The sequence below is a fragment of the Mytilus trossulus genome, chromosome 6 (assembly GCF_036588685.1).
Source record: "Mytilus trossulus isolate FHL-02 chromosome 6, PNRI_Mtr1.1.1.hap1, whole genome shotgun sequence".
Lineage (NCBI taxonomy): Eukaryota > Metazoa > Mollusca > Bivalvia > Mytilida > Mytilidae > Mytilus > Mytilus trossulus.
In genome coordinates this window covers 8,359,187-8,381,706 of record NC_086378.1, presented here as the reverse complement: position 1 = coordinate 8,381,706, position 22,520 = coordinate 8,359,187, and the positions used below count along the sequence as shown (strand labels likewise).

The 22,520-nt window shown below is 31.3% G+C and overlaps 1 long non-coding RNA gene across 2 annotated transcripts in view; it reads left to right on the top strand.

The window, feature by feature from the left end:
* Positions 1 to 22,520, top strand: part of LOC134723167 (uncharacterized) — a 39,472-nt gene that overhangs the window by 5,643 nt on the left and 11,309 nt on the right. For both annotated transcript variants that reach the window (XR_010108001.1, XR_010108000.1), the window contains exon 2: positions 8,063 to 8,251. This is a non-coding gene — a long non-coding RNA (uncharacterized LOC134723167). The remainder of the gene's footprint in view (positions 1 to 8,062; positions 8,252 to 22,520) is intronic.

Sequence of the window (22,520 nt, the reverse complement as noted above, 5' to 3'; positions counted from 1 at the left end):
CATGTACTTTTAAACAGAAATTTAGAAAACCTGGTTATTTTACTGTTTAGAACTCACAAATGAAGACAATGGCGTAAAGAGTTGCTTAGTCTTTAGTTTTCTATGTTGTGTAGTTTTATTTTTGTCTTTTCTTTATTTTGTCATTGCCTTGTTAGTGTATTTTCGACTTTTTGAATGTCTCAGTTGTATCTTTCATTTAACTGATACAAATCAAAAATATTTTGTTTATTTCATTTGGAATAAGAAGTTAAACTATTTTACATGACTAGCTTATGTTGAACATTGTTACATTATAGTTCGATTCTGTGTGTGTTACGTTTCGGTATTGTGTCTCTGTTGTGTCGCAGTTCTCTTATATTTGATACGTTTCCCTCAGTTTTAGTTTGTAACCCGGATTTGTTTTTCTCTCTATCGATTTATGAATTTTGAACAGCGGTATACTACTGTTGCCTTTATTTATATACCTCATCCTCTTTCACAGGGTTATATTGATGTTGTTGTGAGATAGTCTTGTATTCTTGTTATCATGACTTGTTTTATTTAAAAGACATTTTTCATTTATGGTTTTTGTTTTTGCTCGTATCACGTTGTATCATTTTTTCTTTTCAGTTTTGCAGGTGTCCTTTAATTTGTTTATCCTTGCTTTTTGATGTCTTCGTGTTTATTACGTTCATGAGGTTTAGAAATTGTCTGGTTCATTATCCTTGTTAGATATTATTACTCAATTATCTTAAAAAATTACATAAAGTGTAGAATATATCGTGCTTCATTCTTCATATATAGAAAGCCAACAGTCAGACAGTACACTTTTGCAGTTCTATTGGTACTATTTCGTAACAAAAGTGCGCTTTGTTTGATAAAATGAATATCCAAAAGCATTGACATATTCACGTACTTTATTTTGATGTATGTTTCTTAGAAGGAAAAAGTACGCACAAATATTAGTCCGAAGTCATGCACTGGTTTACGATTATACAATTCACTAATTCGGTTTGGTACCTTATTTTGATGTAGTCTGTATGTTTATAAAAATAACGTGTTGTGAATCAATTAAAAATCATTTAGTTGCGATAAGTTCAGCATCTTAAGGCTCTAAAAAGTCCAGCTGATTTATAGCGTTAAAGTGGGGAATATGGTGCTATCCAATTGTGTAGATTTATTTGAGACCATTTCACAGTCGGATCAACCGCTTTGATTTGTTTAAAAAAAGAATTATAACTGTCGTAATTTTGATAAAGATTTGCCGAAATTCAATCACAATAAGAAACAAATCTGTAATATGTACTGGAGAAAATCTTGATAAAGTATTGTCCTGCATGCATCTTTACATTATGACTCGTAGATATTCTAAGTTATATATATGTTGTGTACAAGATGTAAGTTTGTACAAATTTTAAAAATGTGTTCAGGGTTTTTGTACAAGTTATAATAAATTTTTTGATACACACCTTCTTGCACTAGTTGATAAAAGTTTATCTTCTAAAATGTGTCGGTTTAATGTCTTAATTTCAAATTGATACTCCAACCTAACATTAAGTGCTATTCTTCTTGTCCTAAAACAGAGAGGATACCTGAATGATTTATGTTCTTATATTATTTTTCTCCTTACACCAAATTCATATCCGTAAAAAGTATGTGTGTGTTCAAATAATGTATTGTATCAATGCTGAGTTTTAGACTGTACCATGAATTGTGGAAATATGACAGAAATGTGCAAAACAAAAGAATGTTTGCTTGCATCATCCATTTGTGTTAAGTGGTAAAGAAAACAATGACAACTTGTACAAACTATCTGTACAAATTATGATTTACGAAATATATATGTACATGAAGAATCTTAGTTCACATGTTACCCGTTATTTGTACAATGGGCAACTCTGGGTAACTGTTATCAATGAAATACTATAAAACCCAGATACAAATATATTAGAACGTTATGCGTTAGTTTAACAATAACTTATACAATATTTTGTCGTGTCAACAATTTCATCAACCTTTCTGAAACTTATGTAAGTGAATATTAATCTTAACATATACATTGTAATTTTTGAAGGTTTTAGTGCCTTTCTAATATGGTCCCTAAAAACTGTATGTTCCTAACCTTTCTAAATAGGTAAAAGTTTCTTTTTCATTTTATTCCATCATTCGTTGTGTCCATTATTGTAGACGTAAGCAAGTAAATGTAACCGTATAGTCTTCAACAATTAATAAATCCTATATCGTATCGTATAATAACATAAATCGAACAGGAATAACTTGAGAAAGAGGAAGAAGGCTGTATCAATTAGAAATGTAAATACTAAGTAATGCAAACTTGAGAGTTGTCTCATTGGCACTCACACCACATCTTCCTATATCTATTAAAACTAGTTTTGAATCTTAATATGATGGTCATCAATTATATCTTACATTTTACAAATTACAAATTACGAAGTACAAAAACCTAACCGTCTTTTTCAATAACTGAAGTATTTTGTCAAATTGAAACTCTTGAAATAGTGAATTGATATATACGATAAAGGAATAAAAGAGTTTAGTTCAAAATATTGCAGATAAAAAATGTATAAGAAGGAAAGTCGAAAAAGAGAATCGATATATGCCTACATATACATATACCTCTCAACTCTTCTACTCGGCATGGCTACCAACGCACACTATACAATATCGGTTTGTTCATTTCAAAACAGATGCATGCTTTATAAGAAATTGTACCGTATCAAATTGATATATTGTAAAACCGATATTTGTATACAGTGTAAGATAAAATATATGTAGGAAAATAAACTCATCATAGATACTAGAATTGAAATTTAGAGTTTACCCAAGACGCGGCATGTTTCGTCTACAAAAGACCCGTCAGTGACGCTCAAATCAAATAAGTTTAAAAAGGGACAAATAAAGTACAAAGTTGAAGAGCATGGAGGTCCTAAAAGTTTTGCAAAATACTGCAAAAGTAATCTATTCGTGAGGTAGAAAAGCCTTAGTATTTTAAAAAAAATCAAAGTATTACTAATCGGAGAATATTAACCTGGAAAACACCTAATTTTTCGGTTTAATGATATTATAAACACCAACAAACTGTGATAAGTTGTTAGAAATTAAAATGATTATCTCTACGGTAATGTATGTAAGGTAATCGGAATTAACAAAAATAATTAAAAGATCGATAAAAAATGTGTAAGCTCGTGATAAAGATTTGCGTTGTGAGAAATTGGGGTTAAAACATATCGTTTGAAGAAAATAAAAGCACCGTGTAATTGAGAGGTCAGGTTGGTCTTTGTATTATGTATTCGGGTTTTGTTTTCTATAATTAGTTAATACTTCAGTTTCATTTTGTATATCTTTTATATTCATTTGATAAAATTTACTGTTTGCAGTAGCATAAATTGTTCTAAATAATGAGGATGTTCTTATCCCAAGCAGAAAAACATAGCCGTATTTGACACAACCTTTTTCAACTTTTGATCTTCAGTGCTGTACAACTTTGTACTTTTTTCACTTTCGATCTTTTATATCTGGGCGTCATTGGTGAGTCTTGTGGGGACGAGGCGCGTTTTTGGTGTATTGAATTTTAAACCTGATGCATTTTGTGATCTATTTCTTTATTTAATACGTTCTCCTATTTATTTGTATTGTAGTCCTGTAATATTATGTTTTCATTTTAATTTTATATTCAACATTGCCATTAAAGTGCGAGGTTTGGCATGCCACACAACCAGGTTCAACCCACAATTTTTATCTAAAAAAATGTTCTGTACCAAGTCAGGAAAATGACCATTGTTATATCATAGTTTGTTTCTGTGTTTGAAACATTTTAACGTTGTGTTTCCGTTGTGTCGTTTGTTTTCTCTTATACTTGAGTGTGAATTGTGTCACGCTATTTTTATGTTCCAAATTCATGTATTAAGTTTTGATGTTATTTTTGTTATTCTCATCGGATTTTGTCTAATGCTTAGTCCGTTTCTGTGTGTGTTACATTTTAGTGTTGTGTCGGTGTGCTCTTTTTGTCGAGCCTTCGACTTTAGTCGAAAAGCGAGACTAAGCGATCCTACATTCCGTCGTCGGCGTCGTCGTCGGCGGCGTCCACAAATATTCACTCTGTGGTTAAAGTTTTTGAAAATTTAATAACTTTCTTAAACTATACTGGATTTCTACCAAACTTGGACAGAAGCCTGTTTATGATCATAAGATAGTATCCAGAAGTAAATTTTTCAAAAATAAAATTCTATTTTTTCTGTTTTTTACTTATAAGTGGACTTAGTTTTTCTGCGGGGAAACATTACATTCACTCTGAGGTTAAAGTTTTTAAAATTTTAACAACTTTTTTTAACTATCATGGGTTTGTACCAAACTTGGACAGAAGCTTGTTTATGATCATAAGATAGTATCCAGAAGTAAATTTTGTAAAAAAATAAATCCAGTTAACATAAAATACAGTCTGCACTTTAAGTTTTTAAAACATTTATTCGATTCATAAACTATCCTGAAATGTATACAAACTTGGACAGAAGCATCTTACAATCAAAAGATAGTATCAGTAGGAATATTTTGATTGATTGTTTTCCTCATTTTTGTTGAGCCTGGGAGTTACAGCAAAAGTAGGCGAGACACTGGGTTCCGCGGAACCCTTACAAATTTTTATATTTTATGCGTTTCTCTCAGTTTTAGTTTGTTACCCCAATTTTGTTTTTGTCTATAGAGTTTTGAACAGCGGTATACTTCAATCTGTTGCCTTTCTTTACTTAGCTGTGAAACCAGGTTTAATCCACCATTTTCTACATAAAAAAAACGAATTTAACAAGTCAGGAATATGACAGATGTTGTTTTTTTGGTTGATGCGTTTGAGCTTTTGGTTTTACTATTTGATTAGGAACTTTGTTAGTATTTTTGCGATTTCATTTTTTGTAACACATTTAAGGATGTGTTATAAATTCAAAGATGTACAAAAAAAACGCGTTACATAAATTTCATGCGTCTAAATGTCTAGAACTACCTTCATCAGGAACGCTCAAAGCCAAATATTTCAAAGTCAAGAATTAAATAAAAACCGAATCAATTGAAGAGCTGTATGACCATGAAATGGCCATATTAATCAAATAGCAACTTTACCTGAAAACACCTGATAAATAGGTTTTTGACTTATCTTAAAACTAAATGTTCTTCTTGTCTGACCTCAATTGTTTAAAAATGTGCTAAATTCGACGCGTCAACGTCCGGAAAATTATTTGTCTCGGAAGGTGAATAAGTTAATAAAGCAACAATGTATGATTTGAAGGACAATCTCATAACTTCTTTGTCTATTTTCTAGGCAGACAAAAAAGGTGTGTTTCTTTTTTTGCGTCCACAATACATTTGTCATTTGGTCTTTCACCGGAAGAGATTGCAACAATTTAACAAGGTTAGTTTAACTGTTGACTGCTTTCATCATCTACGAATAAACCATCTCTTATCATTTTAATGCAGAGAACCAGTATGTGGAAAGCGGGAAATGTAGAAGATAACAACACATTGATTGTTATTTATTCTAATTATATCGTTGGTAAACCGCAGATCAAATTATAAATTTGAGATTCCGGACAAAAATGTGGATTAATCTTCTTCACATTTGATTACTCGAAATAACTAAATTTTGAAATAAAAAATATTACATTTATAGTAGGCCGTTTTCATTTTTAACGATAAACTATCATCGAAAGTGAATTGGCTGAGTGTAGAAAAGAAAATCGCGTAATTTTATAGAAATCAACAAAAAACAAGTTTTATCTCATTTTCAAATTTCAAATGAACGTAATTACGACCCAAATCCCATTTAATGTAATTTATTAGACCACACATAGGCATAGCTCGACCTGCGATGCTACCAAGACAGGGGTTTGCAATAGTCCGGTAAATATTGTACATTAGAACACGTCAGACGTTCTGATCTGACTGCAAATCCCCAACGGGTTCACAAGTCCAGTGCTTTGAAATTCTAAGATAACATGAATTGTGTAACAAGTGGAACGATATTTCGTCTGTCCGGAACGCTTTTCTTTGTTTACCTTCAGAGATGTTATTAACTTTACCACCTGGAATTCTTGGTATGAAATGATGTCATAACAGCAAATGTAAATCAAGCATTATCTGTTTTTTACGCAGCCAGTACTGGCCACTGGGCTGGTGATACCATCGGGGACAAACAGTTTACCAGCAGATGCATAGACCAAGTGGTAGCTAGACTTATAAAGTTACCATTTTTTTCTACACCAGATTTAGGACTTTAATTATTACAATTGATGTTGTATCAAAATTGAATGTAGGATCAATCTATTATGTCCCGTCATTGCTATATCTTCCATAGGTGTATTCATTAACAAAAAACATAACAGTCGTATGTATCCATGTCTCTTTAAGTTATCTTTTACAAGAAAGATTAAGTGATTCAAAAATACAGTTTTATGTTTCTACAGCGAAATTTGTTGAAATAGAAAACCCAATGAACTAAGTTGTCAGTCTATGAATTAATGGTTTATTCGGGTACCGCTGGCAGTCTAGTTTAAACATATTTTATTTGTTTAAGTACAAATTGGATAAGACACAAGTCAAACAGTCCTGAAACGGAAAAGACGACACTTTTCCAGAACAATACGAAAAACTGTATACAAGAATATCAGACTTGTGACACTTCAATTACAAACATTTGCATCTTTATTTTTATCGGTACTTGTGCGATAATGTTTAATTGATATCAGAAAGATTTGAGACAGAATGTAAGTAGCATGCAGTATTATTATTCTCTATGCAAGAGAACAATTGTATTTAATCTTTGATTATTTGTATTGTAAATTTTAGTCCTGTCATGTAATTCGGTCAATTTATTGTTATATATAACATTGCAGTAACAGCAAGAGGTATGGCATGCCACAAAACCAGGTTCAACCCACCATTTTTTTCTTAAAATGTCCTGTACTAAGTCAGGAAAATGGCCACTCTTATATTATAGTTCGTTTATGTGTGTGTTGCATTTTATTTTGTGTTTCTATTGTGTCGTTGTTCTCCTCTTATATTTGATGTGTTTCCCTCAGTTTTAGTTTGTAACCCGGATTTGTTTTTTTCACACTCGATTTATGAATTTCTAACAGCGGTATACTACTGTTGCCTTTATTTATATGTGTTTCGCGACATAATAACACATCTTTAAACAAACCATTCTATTAAAAGCATTAACGGTACCAATTTTCCTGCACCAGATGCGCATTCCGACAATACATGTCTCTTCAGTAATGTTCGTGGCCAAAATATTTGAAATCCAAAGCTTATAAGAAAGATGAAGACCTATAATCCAAAAGGTAACAAAAGTATAGCCAAATGCGTGCAAGGAATCAAAGCTTTGCATGAGGGGAATGCAATTCTTAATTTATAATAATTTAACATTTTGAAACAACAAATTTTAATTACACAAAACAAAATCCGTTTTTGCATGCCAATACCGAAGTACTGGCTACTTGGCTGGTGATCTTAATTGAGTTATTCCGCATAGAAATCATAAGCCACTTTTGCTAAAATGTTTTTGATTTCTTGGTTTGGAACTTCGATATTGATGTGGCCTTCAAATTGTGTTGATAAGACTGCTACTAGCGGGTTTTGTGTAGACAAAAAGCGTGGCAGATGAGCTTCATAATAGTATCTTTAATGAGATTTTGCAAGTGTAACCCCATTCATTATGTGCTTGACGTAAATTGAAAAACGATGTAAATAATATTTTTTCAAAATTCATTCAACTTATCGCCTGCTTGTTTGGTTTCGAAAGAAATAGACTCCAGTGCATGTGTCAGCACAATTAATAGTTTATACGTTCTTAAAACGGAAGTATATATCGAAATATATTACCCTAAAAAAAGGCAGTTTATTGTATCGATAGAACATAAATCATCCACACAATGCTACGTATGATATTTCTATTTTTTTCTATTTGATTTTTTTTTACAAAATTTCACTTCTCATATTCCCTTTATAAGACTGTCCGAAATTTGGATCGGACAGGATTGGCAAAGATAAAAACACATTTTGTTTTAATTTACAGGTAGACTAGACAGTGGGATTGTTTCAATCACGAAACTTTAAACTAAGTGCAGATTTAGCAGAATATGAATAGGGAATTAAGAACATATATAATGAAATATTGACCTAAGAATAAATTTAGCTTGTGACAAATGAACTATACAAGGATGAGTTATAAACCAGGTGCGGTGTCTAACATACACGAATATCTGTAAGTTTTACTATAGTAGCGACATATTCCGTTTTGTTGTCATGTTAGAATATCATGCTATCTTCTTTGATCCATTCTGGTACAGGATTGTGTAAATGTTCGCAAATGTCGCCAACGTCGCCAACATTTACGAAATCCTTACTATTCGCCAACGTCGCCAACGCCGCCAACATTTATGAACTCAATACTGTTCGCCAACGTCGCCAACGTCGCCAACATTTATGAACTCAATACTGTTCGCCAACGTCGCCAACGTCGCCAACATTTATGAACTCAATACTGTTCGCCAACGTCGCCAACGTCGCCAACATTTATGAACTCAATACTGTTCGCCAACGTCGCCAACGTCGCCAACATTTATGAACTCAATACTGTTCGCCAACGTCGCCAACATTTATGAACTCAATACTGTTCGCCAACGTTGCCAACATTTATGAACTCAATACTGTTCGCCAACGTCGCCAACATTTATGAACTCAATACTGTTCGCCAACGTCGCCAACGTCGCCAACATTTATGAACTCAATACTGTTCGCCAACGTCGCCAACATTTATGAAACATTACAGTTCGCCAATGCGCCAACATTTACAAACTCATAACTGTTCGCCAACGTCCCCAACATCGCCAACATTTATGAAACATCACTGTTCACCAACGTCGCCAACGTTGCCAACATTTACAAACTGTACTGTTCGCCAACGTCGCCAACATTTATGAAACATTACTGTTTGTCAACATCGCCAACATTTATGAACTCATAACTGTTCGTCAATGTCGCCAACATTTACGAAACTTAATACTGTTCGCTAACATTTACAAATTCATTCAAATATCGCCAGCGTCGCTATCATTGCCAGTATTTATGTAGTCATTACTATTCGCAAACATTTACAAACTAATACTGTTCGCTTAGTTGCAAACATTCAGGAAAACATTACTGCTCGCCATGCAATGTGTATATGTAATATTTGCCAACTTACTGAAGTTTGCCAATTTAGCCAAGTTCACCAATATTTATTTTTGTATGTTTTATTCACCAATCTATCCAACATTATTTTTTGAAGTACTGTTTGCACAGTTTGCAAAAAATATTTTTTACGTTTTGTTTAGTATGTTTGTAAACATTAAATTTAGATATAAATATATTATTATAGGTAACAATTTTATGGCGAAAAATTAAATTCGGATTGTATCCGTCCTTGTCTCTGGAAATACACATGTTGTCAACATCCATTTTCTCTAACTTTCCCTGGAAATATTGACCGCTAACCATTTGCTGAGTCTTAATTTTAAAATAATAGTTGATATAGAACATTATAATGCTGTGAAATGGTATACAGTATGTTCCTGATTTTTTTGTAAGTTTTAAACATTAAATACCGACTAAAAAAAGGAATTAACTTTTAGTTTAAAAGTGATTTATAGGCCCTAACGTTACATGTAAATGACAAATGTCCATGACCGACATGTTGCAACTTATAAATAAGAATGTGAGACGTATTTCTTTTGACTACTATTACTATTAGAACACTTAGGGAAAAATTAAGACATTTTTAAAAAGGGGTTCCAGCCGTTACGCTTAATTTTTGCGTTTTGAAGCCAGAGACTTATTTTTTTGAAAATTTTAGTTGGATTAGAAACAATGAACAGTATAATACAATGTTGTATTATATGTCTCTGGTTGGATTTTGTTGGCTTGTAGAGAAGAATTTTACAAGCCTGAGAGCAATTTTACAATCAATGCTGTAGGACTTGTGGATAAACATTAAGACTGGGGTTCCCAACCTAGGGTAAAAGGGGGGGGGGGGGGGGGGGGGAGGGTCCAACACACGCACTCGTCTAAGAAAAAAATCTTACCTATATAAGTTATATATATTATATACATGTATATAGGAAATTTTTGTTGAGATGAGTGCCTGTGGGGTCAAACTTGATGTTTCCATTTAAATGCATAGCTATATATTAAGGCATTTAAAAAGTTTTTTTTTTGCACTATTTTAATTTTTAAAGCCCAAAATGTTGATAGTTGAAATTTTTTAATTTTAACGTCAAAATTTTACACGCAAAGATGAGTATAGACCTTACCTTATTGTATATAATATACATGCTATTGTTATGAAACTTTGTAATTAGTGCTATAATTTATTAAGCTTTGGTCATACCAAGTTCTTTTAAAATTTTACAACTCTTTATATTCCATTAGGTTTGAGACCACAATTGTCGTCTCTTGATTTTCGTTGTTTACAAATATAGTCCCTTGTGTTTTACAGTGGGTTACTTGCCATTAATTTTTATATGCCTTCCAAATTAATTTTTCCATGTTAAATGCCTCAAATTGCAAGTAGGAGGGTTAAATTACACTTAAAATTAGAACTTTGGAAGCTGTGAAAAGATTTCAAGACGCCATAACCATGAAATTGTCCATATTTGGAGTTAGAGCCAATGAAGTTTTCTATAATTTTTCTATAATTTGTCCCAAAATAGGACAACACACTGTAAAAGTTTCTTTGAGAAAGCGCAGGTGGGATTTTTTTTATTTTCATTTTTGTTTTAAAAGAAATGCACTGCAAAATAAGTGTGGTCTTGGACATAATGGGACTATTAACTGATTAAAAGTGCAGTCATGCTCATTTAACTGTTTTATTTACTATTAAATAATAAAATTTAAGGTAAAATACTTTTATTTGAGATAATAAATGAGATTTTTGTGAGTTTATTCAGTATTTATATTAGGCTATGATATCTGCCCTATATACATGGTATGCGGCTATGATATACATGTAAAAGGGGGGGTAAAGGGTTATTTTTTTTAACTTTTTCGGCCTTTTTATTTTCCGTTAATTTCGTGTTTTGATGTTTTAATTTCTCCTTTTTTCGTGTTTGGCTTGATTTGCTTGCTTTGTGTTTCCCCTTATTTGTTTTCCGTGTTTCGTGTTTGTGCTATTAATTTGTCTTGCATGTCCCGCATTTGGTTAAAAAGTGTGGAATACAGTGTAATATCTTCTGAAATTTGTGTAACCTAATAGTTATTGATGTATGTTTTACTTTTGCAAAATTTATTGTATGAATGAAGTCTATCAAATTACTATGAATAATATTTTATTTTCAAATAATTAAGATGCAAGTAGCAGATGCTAAAAGTTGACTGCAAGGTTTTTATGTTCATTAATAAAGGCTGCATGATCTTGAAGAACGACTCAATAATTACTTTTGGTACTTTTTTCTTTAATATTTACAGCTATTTTTGTCATGCTTTATTTTTTCCCGACCTTTATTTTTCGTGCAACGTTTTTGAGATTTTTATTTCATGTGTTTGCGTGTTTAATACCCCCCTTTACTACCCTCATGTAACAGGTAAAAATCAAATAATTTTATTAAATCTTTATGACGACATTTTTTTTAGGGTAGTAATCAACCTTTGTTTTAATGTTTTACACCACAGAAACAACTTTCTTTGCATTTATAACTGTTTCAATTTATAACATTTTTTATATGAAAGCATATTGTGAAGCTAAACCTGCTTTTGATTGAAGATTTTTTTTAACATATATATCTTGGGAGTTTCATAGCACTATTTTATTCTTATTAAATTTATTTTGAGAGTTATGGCATTAACTTTTTGGAAATTAGGGGACAAAACCAATACTTTTCTATTTTTGTCGAGCCTTCGATTTTGTCGATAAAGCGAGACTAAGAGATCCTACATTCCGTCTTCGGCGTCGTCGACGGCGGCGTCCACAAATATTCACTCTGTGGTTAAAGTTTTTGAAATTTTAGTAACTTTCTTAAACTATACTGGATTTCTACCAAATTTGGACAGAAGCTTGTTTATGATCATAAGATAGTATCCAGAAGTAAATTTTGTAAAAATAAATTTTCATTTTTTTCGTATTTTACATTTAAATGGACTTAGTTTTTCTGCGGGGAAACATTACATTCACTCTGTGGTTAAAGTTTTTAAAATTTTAATAACTTTCTTAAGCTATCCTGGGTTTGTACCAAACTTGGACGGAAGCTTGTTTATGATCATAAGATAGTATCCAGAAGTAAATTTTATAAAAATAAATTCCATTTTTTCCACATTTTACTTTTAAATGGACTTAGTTTTTCTGCAGGGAAACATTACATTCACTCTGTGGTTAAAGTTTTTAAAATTTTAATACCTTTCTTAAACTATCCTGGGTTTGTACCAAACTTGAACAGAAGCTTATTTATGATCATAAGATGGTATCCAGAAGTAAATTTTGTAAAAAAAATAACTCCATTTTTTCTACTTTTAAATGGACTTAGATTTTTTTCCAGTTAACATTACATACAGTCTGCAGTTAAAGTTTTTCAAAACATTTATAAGATTTATTAACTATCCTACATTTTTACCAAACTTGGACAGAAGCCTCTTACAATGAAAAGATAGTATCAAAAGGAATATTTTTATTGATTTTTTTCCTCATTTTTGTTGAGCCTGTGATTTACAGCAAAAGTAGGCGAGACACTGGGTTCCGCGGAACCCTTACAATTTTTTTTGTATAAATTGCTTATTTTTTGGACTAATTTTAACATTAATATGCTGAATGTTACCATGTATTATTTTTATTGGATTTTGGGCCCCAAATTTAAAATGGTCCACATTGAGGTCCAAAGGGTACAAAATTAAAGTTTGTATGATTTTAATAAAATTTGAATTATTGTTTTTTTTTATATGCTTAATATAACTTTGTATATAGATTTTTAATTTTGGTACCGTTTTTAAATTGGTCTAAATTATGGTTTATAGGGTTTGAAATTAAACTTACATGTGTAGTTTAATTTCCTTAAAAATTAAATTTTTTGTGTACTTTGATATACCGAATTTAACTGTGAAATTTAATTTTTAATTTTAGGTCCGGTTTTTAATTTGGTTGAAAGGGTTAATTATTAAACTTAGTGTGATTTTAACAAAAAGGGCTCAGAAGATTGTCTAATTTGGGGTACAAATTGAAAATTTGTTTGGTTACAACAAAAATTGAGTTCTTTGTTTTTTTTCTTGAGTTCTTGTGTATTTCGTAATAAAAATATAGGTACTAGAAATGAAGGAGGTATTGCTGTTTTTTGTAAGAGTTTTTTATGTAACGGTATTATTGTTGAAAAAGAATTAAATGATGGTATTATTCTGTTAAAACTTGACCATAGTTTCTTTGATACTGATAAAGATATTTTTATTTGTTTTTCTTATGTACCACACGAAAGATCTAATTATTACCAATTATGTGATATAGATTTTCACGATATTATTGAAAGTATTGTAAATAACTATAGTGATAAAGGTATTGTTTTGTTATGTGGAGATTTAAATAGCCGCATAGGTGAATTAAGTGATTTTTTACTTAATGACGATCTAGATAAATATGTCGAAAGTGTTGAGCACGTTGTAAACCCCATTATTTCTGACAGAAGTTCAATGGACAAAACAGTTAATGCATTTGGCCGTAAACTATTACAAATGTGTTTTAACACGGGTTTAGTTGTAGCCAATGGCAGGCTTTGTAATGACAAAAATGGTAATTTTACGTTCTGTACAGCCAAAGGAAGAAGTGTAAATGACTACCTACTAGTGCCCCCGAGCGAATGTAGATTAATCAATGATTTTAAAGTGCTACCTATGAACGAATTTTCTGATCACATGCCTGTTTACTTCGAACTAGACTTATCTGTTATTCGTCAACAAAACCTCCCCCGAGTCCATAAATTCATTAAATGGGACAACAATAAGTGCGATGAGTATATTAAAATTTTACAGTCTCATAGTGACAGCCTCTTGAGTTTGGTGAATGATCTATCTTCCGAAATTGATATTAATAACGCAGTGAGGGAGATAACCCGAACTATCTATGAAAGTGCATATAAAGTTTTTGGACACTCTGTTTTAACTCGAGACGATATATATGTTAAACGACCAAATAACGAATGGTTTAACGAGAAATGCGCAAATTCACGAATAGAATTTCACACTGCTAGAAATTTTTATATGCGTCATCCGACAGATACAAATAGACATTCATATATAACGACTAGAAACAAATTTAATAAAGTCAAACGTAATGCACAGTTTAACTTCAAGAAAAGGAAAGGAATCGAACTTTGTAATATTGCAAAAAGGGAACCTAGAAAGTTTTGGTCCGCTGTAAAACCGAAAAACAGATCAAAATGTTTAGTTGAAAATAATGAGATGTTGAACTATTTCGAAAATATTTTGGGATCGAACCCACCAGAACTTTGTGATGAAGTTTTACATTTATTAAACAATACCGACTTTGGTGAAATAAGTATTGATATTCTCGATTCAGAAATTACAGAAGATGAAATTATAAAAGCTATACAGAAACTTAAAACTGGCAAAAGTTCGGGAAACGATGATATAATTGGTGAAATGTTAGCTGCGAATCCTCTTTTCTTTGCGCCTATTTTTAAAATTATTTTCAACTCTATGTTTGACAATGGAATATATCCAGATAATTGGACCGAATGCATAGTTATCCCTGTACCCAAAAGCGGTGATTTGTCGGACCCTAACAATTTCAGGCCGATTGTATTGGTGAGCATTCTTTCTAAGATATTTACTAGCATATTAACGGAACGTTTGCTGTCATGGTCGGAAGACGAAGAGAAATTAATAGACAATCAGTTTGGATTTCGTCCTGGTCGTTCAACTGTTGACGCCATTTTCACACTGCATGGAACTATATCACATATTTTAGTACAAAAGCTTCAGCTTTTTTGTGCCTTCGTGGACTTTCGCAAGGCTTTTGATAAACTACACAGAAGAATTTTGATATACAAACTGCTAAAGAATGGCATTAGTAACAAATTTGTTTCTATTATTAAAAATTTATATTCATCAGTGCGTCTTCGTGTACGATCTGGAGGAGTGCTGTCAGATGCGTTTGACAATTTTCTTGGTGTAAAACAAGGGGAACCTTTATCGCCTTTGCTGTTTTTGTTTTTTATTAACGACATTATTCAAGATATTTCCGTTGAAACAGATAAAGACATCGTGTCTCTAAATGGATTTTTAATATATTTGATCTTATTTGCTGATGATACCGTACTTTTTGGAAAATCAACGAATGTGCTGCAACATTTACTGAATAAATTACTTCTATATTGTAATAAATGGAACATAGAAGTAAACACGGAGAAGACAAAAGTTGTTGTTTTCCGAAATGGATGGAGGCCTGTGGTAAACCGTTTTTATTACAACGACAGAGAATTAGAAATTGTGAACTCCTATGTATACCTCGGTGTATTGCTCCACTATAATGGAAAATTTTTACAAACTCAAAAGCGTTTATCTCAACAAGGATCAAGAGCTTTATCTTCACTAATAAATTCATTGAAACAAATATATGTGACTACTGAACAACAAATTTTCTTATTCGATAGTATGGTTGGATCCGTTTTAAGTTATGGGTCTGAAATATGGGGTTTTCATCGTGCTGGTGATATAGAGCTTATATATAATAGATTTTGTAGATTTATTTTGAAACTTGGTAAAAAAGTCCCTACAAATTTTTTATATGGTGAACTTGGGCACTTGCCATTGCATATTTTGAGAAAATATAAAATCCTGAAATATTGGATTCATATTGTAACTAATAAACCTCATATTGTATATGAAGTTTATAAACTTTTGTACAAAGATGCAAATAATGGTAAAATTAATTGGGCGTCTAACGTAAAAAAATTGTTATGTAACCTTGGATTTTATGATGTATGGATTTCACAAGATAGTAGTAAATTATCATTTGATTGTATAAAAACACGTATTAAAGATCAATTTTTACAAAACTGGAATACAGCTTTAGAAGAATGTAGTAAACTTTGTATTTATAAACGATATAAACTAGAATTTGGTTTTGAAAAATACTTAGATTTTCATTGTAATGTATCTATATTAACAAAACTACGTAGCGGCACACTTAAATTAAATGTTGAAGTTGGTCGTTATCTAAATACTCAAAGAGAAAACAGAATTTGTATGTGTTGTAATATGAATGTTTTAGAGGACGAGTATCATTTTGTTTTATCATGTCCAGCGTATAGATCTGTACGTATAGAATTTTTACCTTTATACTACTGTTCTTGGCCAAATCGGCACAAGTTAGATAATTTATTACAAGCTCATTCTAAATCTCTGACAGTAAAACTATGTAACTATTTAAATGCAGCTTGGAAAATTAGATCGCATATATTGTCATAATATTATTGTATACTCTGTAACTACTGTTCTCTGCTGTCTTTTGTTTGTCATATATTGTATATATTTTCGTTTGCCATAGCATGTATATGCTTCTTGCAAATAAAGTATTCATTCATTCATTCATTCATTTTTGATATGCTGAATTTCACCACGTACATGTCTTTACATTTTGATGTATGGGTTCTGTTATGAGTTATGAAGTTAGTTCCTTATTGAGGAGAAAAGGGTACAAAAGTGAACTTTTGTTTGATTTATGAAAAATTGGATTATTGGGTTTTTGATATGCTGAATATAACTATGTATTTAGATTTTGGATATTGGACTACAATAGTAAAATTTAAAACTTTTTAGACCACATTTATTCTGTGTCAGAATTTATGCTGAGTCAATTATTTAATCACAATATAAATTAAGAGTTGTATCAAGCTTGAATGTTGTGTTTGTACTTTCCCCTTTTGTTTTGGGTACTACCTCTGCGGTTGTATTAGGCTGCGCCCTGAGGAGTATTTTATTATAGGAATAATGCCATGATGATTTTTCCTTTATATATGCATTTTTGGGGGAAAACTGGGGGGGGGGGGGATAAAGAAAATGTATACAACAAAAATTATCAGCAAGACCATTTAAAATTATTGGTGGATCCAGGGGAGGGTTATGGGGTTTGAACCCCCCATTTTTTTGGCCAATTAATGCATTTGAATGGGGACATAAAGTTGGAACCCCCCTTTGTTTTGTGTTGGGAACCTTCCTTTTGAAATGGCTGGATCCTCCCCTGAAAATAATTTGTATGCCCCATTTATGGGTATTATGTTTTTTGGACTGTGCGCTCGTTTGTTCATTTGTTTCTCTTTAGGTAAAAGGTTTGGTTATAATAGTTTTAGATGAAATTGTATTGAAATTAACCTGAAACTTTGAACAGAAGTTTCTTATGATATGATCTTTTTAATTTTAATGCCAAATTAGAGTTTTTATTTTAATTTCACGGTCCATTGAACAGTTTAAGTTTAAAGTATTGGTTTGTTTCTTTAATCAGCATTAGTTTTGCAAATAAGTTTTACTCACTGTTTTTGTTATTCATGAAGATTTGATGTTTGTTTTTTTTATTATATCATTGCAAGTTACAAAGAAGTTTGAATTTTGTTTCAGTCTAATGATTTAGGGCAGGGTTATGGTCCTTTGACTTTTGAAAATTCACTAAAATAATCAGTTTTTTCACCTTTTTTGTTATTTTTGAATATATGGATTTGATAATTAGTATATAACTTTATCATACCAAGTAACAGTTAAATTTTGATTTTGTTTGATAATTTTGTGCAGAGTAATGGTTGTTGGGCTTAGAAAATTATCTGAAATAATCAGTTTTAAACACTTTTCTTGTCATGCTTAAATACATTAACTTGACTTTTGTTTTAAGGTTTACAATGACAAGTTATAAATCAAATTACAATTTTGTTTCAATACAATGATTTTTGTCGAGCCTGCTACTTTTGTTGCAGAAAGCACGACATAGGGATAGTGATCCAGTGGCGGCTACAGCGGCGGCGGAGGTGTTAGCTCACTTCTTAAAAGCTTTATATTTTAGAAGGTGGGAGACCTGGATGCTTCATACTTTGTATATGGATGCCTCACGTTGCAAAGTTTCCGTCAGTCACATGTCCAATGCCCTTGACCTCATTTTCATGGTTCAGTGACTACTTAAAAAAAAAGTTAAGATTTTTTGTAATGTAAATATGTTAAATTCTCTCTTATTATAAGTAATAGGATAACTATATTTGGTATGTGCGTACCTTGCAAGGTCCTCTTGCCCGTCAGACAGTTTTCACTTGACCTCGACCTCATTTCATGGATCAGTGAACAAGGTTAATTTTTGGTGGTCAAGTCCATATCTAAGATACTATGAGCAATAGGTCTAGTATATTCGGTGTATGGAAGCACTGTAAGGTGTACATGTCCAACTGGCAGGTGTCATATTACCTTGACCTCATTTTCATGGTTCAGTGGTCAAAGTTAAGTTTTTAAGTTTTGGCCTTTTTTTCTAATACTATATGCAATAGGTCAACTATATTTTGTGTATGGAAATATTTCATGACCTACATGTCAGTCGTGCAGGGTTAATTTTACCTTGACCTCATTTTTTACGGTTCATTGCTCAGTGTTAAACTTTTGTGTTTTAGTTTGTTTTTCTTAAATTATAAGCAATAAATCAATTTTATTTGTTGTATAGAAGAATTGTTAGCTGTACATGTCTACCTGGCATGGTTCATCTGACCTTGTCCTCATTGACATGGTTCAAAGGTCAATGTTTAGTTTTCTTGGTTTATGTTAAGTTTATGTTACAATTGTAATAAAGCTTTATTATTAGGACTATCAACATAATATCAATAATTAGTAAAGAAGGCGAGACATTTTAGTGTGTGCACTCTTGTTTTTAAAAATGGTAGGGGATTTTGCATTGCCATGCAATACTCACAGAATGCTTGTTTTACGCCCATTTATGGGACATACAGTCAGGGGTACTACTTGTACAAGTTATCTTTATTTACTTGAAGAAGTAAAAAAAAATACACCTTATCGCTATTTGTCCGCCATTTTTGGATATTACACAGGTTCCCGTAAAATTTTGACGTCATAAAACAAAATATCTGATGCCACAATGGAAAAGTGATTGTTGTTTGTGTCAAAAGGTCGAGCGGCCAGGTCGGCCGGCTGAGTAGGCTAATAGCGATAAGGTGTATATACACATATAAGTAAATAAATAATGTTTGAATAATCTCCCCTTAATTTTCTTTAAAATCTACTTGCATAATCAAATTTTTCTTACAATCCCACAAAAGTTATTAAGTTTTTTTATGTAAATTCATGCCTTTTATGATTTTTTCCATGCTGCTGATTTTTTTTTATTAGAGTTTATAATGTTTCCTCTTATTGATTGAACAAAGAAACTGATTGGGCAAAGATCTTTTAAAAGTATTTGGGCAAGGCCTAAAAAAATTGCTCCTTGGGGGCTTGTAAATGAGCAGTGTTCTGAAGATAACAGACAAATGGGATTTTAATTGTCTATGAAATTACACTTAAATGATTAGTAAAGACATTTGTAAAGGGCAGATAATTTAAAATTTTATTAGAGCATAGAAATCATAAGAATTCAATACAGAAGATAGGATGACTTTTTTCTTTTACAAGTAAAAATATCTTAATGTTTAAGGGACATAACTCGACTGACATATTATGGTATATTGTTAAAAGTTTGTTTTTATGTGTGTTCTGTTCGTCTTTAAAATGTTTGACATTAACTTAAAAACACTTTAACCAATATGAAAAGAACTTTGGTGAATGATTTTTATATATATTGCCATGAGTTTTTTTTTTTTATAATAATATACATGATTTTCCGTTTCCTACTTTTATTTATTAAAAAAGGGGAGATTATCCAGTTTACGGACTATAACCTTAAAAATAGTTTTACCTACTTGCAAGAAACTGTGGTGAATTGTTTGATTTTATTAACATGAGCTTCCTTTTGATTTTTATACATTTTATACTATACCTTTTTTGATTTATGGGGATTTATTTTATACAAAAAGGGGGATTTTTAAGTTTTCGGACAGTTACTGAAAAATGCTTTTTGCATTTTTGTTAATTTTGTATTTATTGTTGTAAGCTTTTTTTGGTTTTTATAAATTGAAGATTTTACCCTTATGAGTAATCGTAAGATTTTATTTATAAAAAGGGTTGATTTTCAGGTTTTGGACAGGATCCTTAAAGTGCATAAAGCAGTTTTTATTAAGATTTGATGACTGATTTTTATTTATTATTATTAGGATAACCTTTTTTTAGTTTTTTTATAAATTTTCTTATAAAATGTTGAAAAGTTATTGAACTTTATTTTTTTATAGTTGATATAGTGTGTTTGTGTTATGTTATATAACTTTTGAAGAACTTCTTTGTACTATTGTAATTTTATGGTGTTTAAGAAATAAAAAATATTGAAATTTTAACAAAAGATTTACAAAGTATTGCCCAACAGCATACTTAGTATTGCAACTGCACTGTGTATTGCACAACAGCAAGAAATTTTTAGTTGAATATAAATTTAATTTATATAATTACTATTTAAAATTGTCTATTTACATGGTTTTCTTTAACAAAGATGTAATCTGAAACTTGTATGTAAAATTTTACCAGACATGGCTACAATTATAATTGGAGTATGTATTTTTTTGTAAAATATGTTTTTTGAGCCTGTCCGCCTGACAATCAAGATGGCAGACATGGTAAAAAAAAGTACACAGTGTAAAATGCAAATTTTGTCTTATTATCTAGTTATTAACTGTAAAGAAATGAGATATTCTGACAAGATCAATGTTGGAGAGTATGTGTTCTGAGTCTGTAGAATATGCACTTAGACTAAGGTCAACAGCACAGGCTCTTTAAAGCCTATAGTTATTTTAAAGTTAAAGAATTGAATGCTTTTTACATTTTATTTTTATACAGATATATAATGTTACGAAGTTATAAATGTTTGTTATATGTACATGTTATTGACCTTATTTTTATTGTTGAGTTACTGCTTTTTATTTTAAAAGCACTTGTTACATTTTATAATGATGTTTAAATGGTTGTTAGCAGGCTGGTAAGTGTTTTTTGAAGATTTTTGTATTCCTTTTTGGAAACTATTTATGGGCTATAGCTATTTACTCATAAAAAATGTAGCACTATTTAGTTTCTGGATAGGTTGCAATTGTTCAACTTGATTAAACTATTACTTTTTAGAGATGGTATTAGATTTGCATGATTTTTTTATTTCACAAAAGATGGTCAAGAATATATTCCTTATATTTTTAAGTATTGATTGTCATTATGAGATTTTTATTTATTCTTATTTTTATATGTTTTTTTAATGATTGAATGTTGGGAATTTTAAGGCAAACAAGTGGTACTTGTTTGAAAGACTCTTTAATAAACTGTTGAAACAGGGGTACTTGTTAAAACCATTTGGAAGTTGTGGAATTTGGCTAACAGGATTATGGGATTATTTAAAAAAAAAAAAAAAGAAGATGTGGTATAATGATTGTCAATGAGATATCTTTCCACAAGAGACCAAAATGACACAGACATTAACAACTTTAGGTCACCGTACAGCCTTTAACAATGAGTAAAGCCCATAACGCATACTCAGCTTTAAAAGGCCCTGATGATACAATGTAAAACAATTGAAACGAGAAAACTAAAGTCCTTATTTATTTTAAAAAATAAAAGAAAATAATATATCTATATATCGATATCCCTTCTGAATAACTAGGTTTTGTTAGCTTTAAGGAATGACAACATTTTTGTGTTTTGTATAGTATATTACCATAAAAGGTTTGTTATTAAATACCTTATTGTCCTGAACATGACATATAAGAAGTTTGCATGTTGATTTATTTTTGAATTATGCCTTTGTATCAATGATGAAATTTAGTTAATGTAATGACTGGTTTGTGATAATGAAAACCCTGGTGTAATAATTTTTTAGTAATAGAGATTTTTTTTATTTGAACTAAATGCAGTGTTACAAACACAAGCGAAACTAAGAAGATGTTATATTTAAATAATATTAAATTAATTTAGTTGGCAAACCTTCATTATGTTTAGATAGTATGCAAACAGTGGTACTAAAACAGGGGCACTGTTCAGAATGTTGGCGATGTTAGCGAATAGGGGTACTGTTTAGAATGTTAGCGATGTTGGTGACGTTGGCAAACAGGGGTACTGTTACAGAATGTTGGGGACGTTGGCGAACAGGGGTACTGGTCAGAATGTTGGCAACGTTGGCGAACAATGGTACTGTTCAGAATGTTGGCGATGTTGTCGAACAGGGGTACTGTTCAGAATGTTGGCGACGTTGGCGAACAGGAGTACTGTTTGGAATGTTGGCGACGTTGGCGAACAGGGTTACTGTTTAGAATGTTGGCGACGTTGGCGAACAGGGATACTGGTAAGAATGTTGGTGACGTTGGCGAACAGGGGTACTGGTTAGAATGTTGGCG